We start from the raw sequence: 7367 nt of genomic DNA, 5'->3' as shown, positions 1-7367 counted from the left end.
GAAAAGAGACCCATCTTCACTTATAAATAGGATGGTTTCTTCCTTGTATGGTACTTTAGAGCTATGCCCAAATGCTGAGAAATATATTCCAGTCTTGCATTCTGCTCTTGAGTCAAAATTGCTTGCTAATTCTTCATTTTCTCTCAATCTTCCTTCCATTATATGAAGGCTTTCTGAGCTGAGAGGTTTCACTCATTTTACCTTGCTTCATTCAAACATCTCCATCACCATTTACTCCATCAATTCCGCTGCACACCAACACATCTACCACATCTCTGATCTGGGAGCTTCAGGCCACTGGTTTCCTCTGGAATTTGGCTCCATCAAGTGGTATCCAGAGCTTAGGTTCTCCACGCACCAAGGAGCTAAGCATTTCTTCTCATTCTGCAATTTAATTCTACTGAATTCCATCTCTGTTTCTGTTTTCTATTTCTGTTTCAGTTTTAATTCTGTGTCAGTTTTTGTTCTTTTAATTCTGCTTCTGTAATTTTGTTCCAGCCTTTAATTCTGTGTTCTTATAGTGTTTTATGTCCATTTTTCATTTTAAACGGTGAATCATTTCTTGTTTGAGTCAATTCCAGCTTTGAACTTTAAATTCTGTTTTGTCTAAAGTCTTGTGCAAACTACTGTTGTTGTTTTATAGTTGTCACTGTTTTGAAATTGTTTCTGTTGAGTTTTGTGCTTACCAATGTTGTACGAGCTGTTTGTTACCATCAGAGGCAGTGATGAGTTGATCTAGCCTTGGTAATATAGGCTGAAGCATCCAATAAGCCAAACTGGTTTTAAAATTCTGTTTAAATCTGATGCAGAATTTTGTTTGCTGTTCTAAATCATCAAATCTGTTTTCAGCTGGTTTTGGTTGATTCTAAAGCTTGATACAACATTGTTTAGTGTTGTTGAATGATGCTAAGAGTGTAGCCAACCATAACAAGCAATGAAATGCAATTTGCATAGCTTGGTTGTGCATATACACTAGTCATTTGCTATTTCAGATTTAAATTTGGTTTATCACCGTGCCAATTTTCATTGCATAGTTTAATCTGAGTTTGGTCATGCTAAGCATCTTTAATTCCAGCTTAGATCTGTGTATTCACATTTCCTAGAGTCTTTTCCTTGCTGATTCAAACTTTGATTCCATAAAACTGAATTTGGTTGGTTATTTTGGTGCCATTTACTGCATAAGTGGTACAGCAGTAGGGAATTTCGAAAATCTGTTGTTTCCTTGCTGTTTTATAGCTTGAGCAAGTTTCAATTGATGGTTCAAAGTTGCTAGTACTGTTCATTTGGTCAAAACATGACTTATATGCAAATTTGCATTTGAAACCATCAATTTTTGAGTTAAAATGGAAGTGAAACAATGATTTTGAATTATAGGCAGTTACTAAGTTGTCTTAAGGTCTGAACATGTTCAAAATGATCATTAAAAATTGTTGAAACTGTCCAAACAAAGATTGAAACATTTCCATATAGTTTTGGATCTCAAACCACCAAAATTCAGTCTAATTTTTCTGGTGCAGTTCTGTTTTCCAGCTGTTGTTTGGTAATTTTGATGCAAAAAAAATCATTACTGGATTGTGAAAAAGCTGGTTCCATGATTAAAAAATGAAATAGATGACTCAAAGAAGTAATATCAAGTGATAAAAAGCTGTTGAACTGTGCAATCCAGATTACAGGCCCTGAAAAATCAAAATTCAAAAATCTGAAAGTCATTGGGGCATTTTATCAAACAGTTTTGAAAATTATCAAACAGTTTGCATTTGGAATCATTTCTGAACTGTGTTTGCGTTTTTTTTTTGCTTTCTTAATCTGTTCTACCACCTTTGGTAGGTTCCTTTTGTGTACTTGCTGTTTTTCCATACCTAGTTCATTTGTTTACCACATTTTTGGCTTCCAAAATTGTCAATTATTGCTGGAAATTGGTGTGGAAAACTGGTGCAGAATGGTAAATCTAGCTTGGTTTGTTTGAGTGGATTTAAGGTACTGTGACAGCTGTTGTGAAGCATCCAGTTGCAGAAACCTTTACTTATAATGGTAGCATACTAGGAAGTGAGGGGAAAGCTGAAATGAAAAGCAATTAGGAGCTCTTGAGTAGATGCAACTCTGTTGTCCAGCAGCTGCAGAATACATTACAACAGCATAATTTGCCACCAGAATTGGAACAACTTGCATACTGTTTTTGAGATACACTTGGCAGCAGCTGAAGATTGAAGTCCATACTATTTTTACACATTTAATTGAGCTTGTTTGAGTACTCATATCACGGAACCTTGTAGTTTTTTTTATATTTCTGTTGTTGTGCCAAGTGACTTGGGAAAATGCTTTTGAAGCAATTCCAAGCTCACAATTGAACATTGTAATAGTCCAATTTCGTTTTCTTAGTGTGAAAGTGTGTCAAGGGGCTCCAAGTGTCACTTGCACTTTCACTTAGGGCCGTCTAGCATTTACATTCTTGCATCTTTATTGCTTTCCTTAAATGTCTTGAGTAATCCTTTTGTTTTTAGGTCTCCGTGGTATCTAGGATAGCATAGCATATAGTAAACCTTTCTTTGGTTTGTAGGTTCATAACATTTAAAAAGAATTTGAAGAATTTCTACTTAGAAACTAAAGTAAAAGAACATTCTAAGGAAACTCTGGCTAAGGAAGAACTTGGTTTCTAAGCTTGTCCATTTGTGACTCACCTCTTCTTCCTGGGAGCTACTTAGAAACATCTTTTACTTCTAGAATCTCTTAGAAATTTTTCACCAAAAACAAAGAAAGTTTGTGAAAATTTTTTCATTCATTACTTGTCAAACATTTTGAAAACCTTTTGAAAATTTTTCTTTGACAAGAATGAGTCAATCAAGTGTGCAAGGAAGTTTGAAACCCAATAGTGAAATGTCTTTAAGGGAAGAATTTGAGCAAAGATTTGAACAAAGGGATAAAGAGATTAGTGAGCTCAAAGATATGATTAGTCAACTTTTGATTAATCAAGATAAAAAGAAAGAGAGGTCTTCCCATAGGAGAAGAGAAGAATCATCATCTTCTCCAAGTGAAATTGAGCAAAATAGTAGTCATCACAATGATGACCACTACCAAATGCCTCCTAGAAGACAACATAGAGTTAGAGAGCATTACCCAAGAGAGCCTAAGATTGATCTTCCTTCCTTTCATGGAAAAGATGATGTAGAAGAATACCTAGAGTGGGAAATGAAAGTTGAGCAATTGTTTGAGTGCCACCAAATAGATGATGAAAGGAGAGTCACCATGGCTTCTCTAAGCTTCCAAGGTTATGCCTTAATATGGTGGACAGCCTTAGTCAAGGACCATAGGCTAAGACACTTACCTCCCATTAGGTATTGGAATGAAGTGAGATCTGCCTTGAGGAGGAGGCATGTACCAGCCTACTATGATAGGGAGTTAATGGATAAACTCCATAAACTCCAACAAAGGAACATGAGTGTTGAGGAATATAGACAAAAAATGGAGTTACTCATGTTGAGAGCTGGGATAAGAAAAGAACCTAGGATAAAAATTGCTAGGTTTCAAAGTGGACTCAACTATGACATAAGAGATAGGGTTGAACTTATACCCTACAATGATCTCAATGAGTTAGTCCAACTTTGTGTGAGGGTAGAGCAACAACTAAAGAGGAAAAGCTCCACCAAGGAAGATTACCCTCATAGTTCTCACCATAAGAAAGAGTATAAGAGGGAGGGTAGTCAAACCAAGCCAAGATATGAAGAAAGAGAGAGAGAGAGAGGAAAAGAAAAAGTCAAAGAACCTTCAAAAGATCATAAGAGTAAGGAGACTAAGTGCTTTAGATGTGGGGAAAAAGGGCACTATGCATCTGAGTGCCGCAATAGAAGGTCAACTTACATCCTTGAGCATGAGAGTGAAAGTGAGGGTTCTTCATATAGTGAGTCTGAAACATCCACTTCTGAAGAAGAAGAAGCTTTACCTTGTGATGGTGACTTACTTATGGTAAGGAGACTCCTGGAAAGTAAACATGTAGAATTAGAACAGTCACAAAGAGAGAACCTATTCCACACAAGATACAAAGTTTTAGAAAAGACATGTTCAATGATAGTGGATAGTGGCTCTTGTTGCAACTGTTGTAGTTCTAGAATGGTAGAGAAGCTTGGCTTAACCACTACTCCTCATCCTAAACCTTACAAACTTCAATGGATCAAAGAGGATGATGGAATAGTAGTTAAAGAACAAGTAAGTTACCCATTTCCATTGGCAAATATGAAGATCAAATTGTTTGTGATATAGTACCAATGGAAGCTGGGCACATATTACTTGGAAGACCTTGGCAATATGATAAACAAGCTTTACATGATGGAGTCACCAACAAAATCACCATTCAACACAAGGGAAAGAAAATTATTTTGTGTCCTCTTACACCTTCACAAGTAAGAGAGGACCAAATAATTCTTAAGAAGAAGTTGGATGGAGAAAAGAAAAAAGAAAATAAGAAAGAAAGAAAGAATTTGGTAACCCATGCCTCAGCCCATGAAGTTGTCCAACCTCAAACCTTGAATATTTCCAAAAATCTTTTTCTTGGACAACCTCATTTCCTTCTTTATTGCAAAGAGGCATTTGTTTCAATCACTCATGGACTTGGTTCTCTACCGAAGGGGTTGCAAAAACTTTTAAAGGAATTTGATGACATATTTCCCAAAGAGGTACCAAGTGGATTACCGCCTTTGAGGGGAATAGAACATCAAATAGATTTGGTACCTGGGGCAAGCCTACCCAATAGGCCAGCCTATAGAACCAACCCTATGGAAACAAAAGAAATAGAGAAACAAGTCAATGACTTGTTGAACAAAGGGTGGATCCAAAAGAGTTTAAGTCCCTGTGCTGTGCCTGTGTTGTTGGTCCCTAAAAAGGATAGGTCTTGGAGAATGTGTACAGATTGTAGGGCCATCAACAACATAACTATCAAGTATAGGCATCCCATTCCTAAGCTAGATGACATGTTGGATGAATTACATGGAGCAAATCTCTTCACCAAAATTGATCTTAAAAGTGGATACCATCAAATAAGAATTCATGAAGGAGATGAATGGAAAACTGCTTTCAAGACCAAGTTTGGTTTATATGAATGGTTAGTCATGCCCTTTGGCTTGACCAATGCTCCAAGTACATTCATGAGATTAATGAATCATGTGCTTAGGGAATGCATAGGCAGATTTGTAGTGGTCTACTTTGATGACATCTTAATCTATAGTCAAAGTCTTCAAGAGCATCTTAGACATATCAAGGAAGTCTTGCTTCTTCTTAGAGAACACCACCTCTTTGCCAACTTTGACAAATGTACTTTTTGTCAAGAAAGTGTGATTTTCCTTGGTTTCAAAGTTGGAAAAGAAGGTGTGCATGTTGATCCAGAGAAGATCAAGGCTATACAAGAATGGCCAACCCCTAAAAATATAGGAGAAGTAAGAAGCTTTCATGGGCTAGCTAGTTTTTATAGGAGATTTGTGAAAGACTTTTCCACCATAGCTGCTCCTTTAAATGAGTTAGTCAAGAAAGATGTTCCTTTTCTTTGGGGTGATAAGCAAGAGTTGTCTTTTGAGACTTTGAAACATAAGTTAACATGCACCCATTCTCGTTTTACCTGATTTTTCCAAAGCCTTTGAATTAGAATGTGATGCATCTGGGATAGGTATAGGAGCTGTTTTAATACAAGGACATCCCGTAGCTTACTTTAGTGAAAAACTTAGGGGACCTACCTTGAACTATCCTACCTATGACAAAGAGTTATATGCCCTCATTAGAGCTTTAAAAACTTGGGAACATTACTTGGTTACTAGAGAATTCATCATCCACACTGACCATGAATCTCTCAAGTACATAAAAGGGCAAGCAAAGCTAAACAAAAGACATGCCAAGTGGGTGGAATATCTGGAGCAATTTCCCTATGTCATCAAACACAAAAAGGGGAGTACTAATGTTGTTGCGGATGCTTTATCTAGAAGACATGCATTATTAGTAACCCTAGGATCCCAAATATTAGGATTTGATGACATAAAAGAGTTGTATGAAAATGATGAAACATTTGCATCCACTTATTTATCATGTCTTAAGAAGCCTTTTGATGGATTCTATCTTTCTGAGGGGTATCTTTTTAATAAAGGAAAACTTTGTATACCCCAAGGATCCATTAGAAAACTTCTTATCAAAGAGAGTCATGGAGGAGGACTTATGGGCCATCATGGAGTTGATAAAACTCTAAACATTTTGAAAAGTAAATTTTATTGGCCACACATGAGAATAGATGTTCAAAGGCATTGTTCTAAATGCATAGCTTGTTTACAAGCTAAGTCAAAGATTATGCCTCATGGACTCTATACACCTCTTCCCATAGCTAATACCCCTTGGGAGGACATAAGCATGGACTTTGTCCTAGGATTACCAAGAACTCAAAGGGGTTATGATTCTATCTTTGTGGTAGTAGATCGTTTTAGTAAAATGGCTCATTTTATACCCTGCCACAAAGTAGATGATGCTAGCTATATATCTCGACTCTTCTTTAAGGAAATAGTGAGATTGCATGGTTTACCCAAATCTATAGTGTCTGATAGAGATGTGAAGTTCCTAAGCCACTTTTGGAAAACTTTATGGGAAAAGCTTGGAACTAAACTTCTATTTTCTACTACATGTCACCCACAAACTGATGGGCAAACTGAAGTAGTTAATAGATCTCTATCTACATTATTAAGGGTAATATTAAGAGGTAACAATAAATCTTGGGATGAACATCTACCTCATATTGAATTTGCTTATAACAGGGTAGTCCACAAGACTACTAATCTTTCTCCTTTTGAGGTTGTTTATGGTTTTAATCCTATCACACCTCTTGATTTACTACCTCTTCCAGAACCATCTCTTTTTCTTCATAAAGAAGGTGTTTCTAAAGCGGAGTTCATCAAGAAGTTACATGAGAAGGTCAAAAACCAAATTGAAAAACAAACTCAAAAATATACAGAATACAACAACAAAGGGAGAAAGAAAATAGTTTTTGAAAAAGGAGACCTAGTTTGGCTTCATTTGAGAAAGGAAAGATTTCCCTCTCAAAGGAAGTCCAAACTTAGTCCAAGAGGAGATGGTCCATTCAAGGTGGTCAAAAGGATAAATGATAATGCATACATCTTAGATCTTCCTGAAAGTTATGGTGTCAGTCATACTTTTAACATCTGTGACTTAATTCCTTTCACAGGAGATGATCAACAGGATGCAACAGATCTGAGGACAGATCCTTCTCAAGAGGGAGGGTCTGATGGAAGACCATCTAAGACATACATTGGACCTCTTACTAGAGCCATGGCTAAGAGAGTTCAAGAGGAAGAAGGATCACTTAATATTTTGCTTCTATGGAAGGT

The sequence above is a fragment of the Vigna umbellata genome, chromosome 6 (genome assembly GCF_029865625.1).
Source record: "Vigna umbellata cultivar VRB3 chromosome 6, Vumbellata_1.0, whole genome shotgun sequence".
Lineage (NCBI taxonomy): Eukaryota > Viridiplantae > Streptophyta > Magnoliopsida > Fabales > Fabaceae > Vigna > Vigna umbellata.
Note: the sequence above shows the minus strand (reverse complement) of the source record.